This window comes from Salmo salar, unplaced genomic scaffold (genome assembly GCF_905237065.1).
Source record: "Salmo salar unplaced genomic scaffold, Ssal_v3.1, whole genome shotgun sequence".
NCBI classification, from domain to species: Eukaryota; Metazoa; Chordata; class Actinopteri; order Salmoniformes; family Salmonidae; genus Salmo; species Salmo salar.
In genome coordinates, this window is record NW_025549118.1 from 596,340 (window position 1) to 599,199 (window position 2,860).

A 2,860-nucleotide genomic window follows, 5' to 3' on the forward strand; every position below is an offset into this window, starting at 1 on the left:
GGTCAGACTGGAGCCACCATAGGTCCCAGAGCAGTCAGACTGGTGACACCACAGGTCCCAGAGCGGTCAGACTGGTGGCAGGTCCCAGAGCACTCAGACTGGTGGCACCACAGGTCCCAGAGCAGTCAGACTGGTGACACCATAGGTCCCAGAGCAGTCAGACTGGTGGCAGGTCCCAGAGCAGTCAGACTGGTGGCACCATAGGTCCCAGAGCAGTCAGACTGGTGGCACCATAGGTCCCAGAGCACTCAGACTGGTGGCACCATAGGTCCCAGAGCACTCAGACTGGTGGCACCATAGGTCCCAGAGCACTCAGACTGGTGGCACCATAGGTCCCAGAGCACTCAGACTGGTGGCACCATAGGTCCCAGAGCAGTCAGACTGGTGGCACCATAGGTCCCAGAGCACTCAGACTGGTGGCACCATAGGTCCCAGAGCGGTCAGACTGGTGGCACCATAGGTCCCAGAGCAGTCAGACTGGTGGCACCATAGGTCCCAGAGCAGTCAGACTGGTGGCACCATAGGTCCCAGAGCAGTCAGACTGGTGGCACCATAGGTCCCAGAGCACTCAGACTGGTGGCACCATAGGTCCCAGAGCGGTCAGACTGGTGGCACCATAGGTCCCAGAGCACTCAGACTGGTGGCACCATAGGTCCCAGAGCGGTCAGACTGGTGGCACCACAGGTCCCAGAGCGGTCAGACTGGTGACACCATAGGTCCCAGAGCACTCAGACTGGAGGCACCATAGGTCCCAGAGCAGTCAGACTGGTGGCACCACAGGTCCCAGAGCAGTCAGACTGGTGGCACCATAGGTCCCAGAGCAGTCAGACTGGTGGCACCATAGGTCCCAGAGCACTCAGACTGGTGGCACCATAGGTCCCAGAGCACTCAGACTGGTGGCACCATAGGTCCCAGAGCAGTCAGACTGGTGGCACCATAGGTCCCAGAGCAGTCAGACTGGTGGCACCATAGGTCCCAGAGCAGTCAGACTGGTGGCACCATAGGTCCCAGAGCACTCAGACTGGTGGCACCATAGGTCCCAGAGCAGTCAGACTGGTGGCAGGTCCCAGAGCAGTCAGACTGGTGGCACCACAGGTCCCAGAGCAGTCAGACTGGTGGCACCATAGGTCCCAGAGCAGTCAGACTGGTGGCACCATAGGTCCCAGAGCACTCAGACTGGCGGCACCATAGGTTACAAAATAGTGGGACAATTCTTACCCGCTGGGGCCTGGAGTTTTGCCTTATATGTTAACCTAACTAGATTAACTCTGGACTCTATAAGGTACGACAGTGATTAATCCGTTGTAAAAAGATTTTATATGGACTATGATGCGACCAGATTTTCCTAATCAAGTTTATTTTTTAAACTCCTGGCCCTGGGTGGGATGAAAACCGTGTCAAACTGCAGCTACCTTATATTTAGACTAGATTAGGAGGAGGGTTTCCTCTTCACAGAGACAAACACTGATAGACAATAGAACTCACAGGGCTGAGCTTGTTTGCATCATGCAGGTCTATGCAACTGTAGGCCTTATATAACAAAACAAAAAAATGCCTCACATCTGCTATCACAGACGCTCTTATCCAGAGCGACTTACAGTAGTGAACGCGTACATTTCATACATTTTTTTTCCCATACTGGTCCCCCGTGGGAATCAAACCCACAACCCTGGCGTTGAAAATACCATGCTCTACCAACTGAGCCACATGGGACCTACTGATTTATTCCAGGTAATAATTTTGGGATTCAAAACGTTTAGCCAGCCCAATGTTGACTATAATCTAACTTTGATCACATTCACATTTCTCCTGACACACAAACGGACTATAAATACATAATGTTACCAATTAGTTACCCTGACCAGATGGACTATATATAACATTACCAATTAGTTACACTGACCAGATGGACTATATATAACGTTACCAATTAGTTACCCTGACCAGATGGACTATATATAACATTACCAATTAGTTACCCTGACCAGATGGACTATATATAACATTACCAATTAGTTACCCTGACCAGATGGACTATATATAACATTACCAATTAGTTACCCTGACCAGATGGACTATATATAACATTACCAATTAGTTACCCTGACCAGATGGACTATATATAACATTACCAATTAGTTTCCCTGACCAGATGGACTATATATAACATTACCAATTAGTTACCCTGACCAGATGGACTATAAATACATAATGTTACCAATTAGTTACCCTGACCAGATGGACTATATATAACATTACCAATTAGTTACCCTGACCAGATGGACTATATATAACATTACCAATTAGTTACCCTGACCAGATGGACTATATATAACATTACCAATTAGTTACCCTGACCAGATGGACTATATATAACATTACCAATTAGTTACCCTGACCAGATGGACTATAAATACATAATGTTACCAATTAGTTTCCCTGACCAGATGGACTATATATAACATTACCAATTAGTTACCCTGACCAGATGGACTATATATAACATTACCAATTAGTTACCCTGACCAGATGGACTATAAATACATAATGTTACCAATTAGTTACCCTGACCAGATGGACTATATATAACATTACTAATTAGTTACACTGACCAGATGGACTATATATAACATTACCAAATTAGTTACCCTGACCAGATGGACTATATATAACATTACCAATTAGTTACCCTGACCAGATGGACTATAAATACATAATGTTACCAATTAGTTACCCTGACCAGATGGACTATATATAACATTACCAATTAGTTACCCTGACCAGATGGACTATATATAACATTACCAATTAGTTACCCTGACCCGATGGACTATATATAACATTACCAATTAGTTACCCT

The 2,860-nt window shown here is 46.4% G+C and overlaps 1 non-coding gene across 1 annotated transcript; it reads right to left on the minus strand.

Moving 5' to 3' along the window:
- Positions 1-1,639: 1,639 nt before the first annotated feature.
- On the minus strand, positions 1,640-1,715 carry trnae-uuc (transfer RNA glutamic acid (anticodon UUC)). Its single transcript has one exon. It is a non-coding gene; the product is annotated as a tRNA-Glu (tRNA).
- Positions 1,716-2,860: the final 1,145 nt, after the last annotated feature.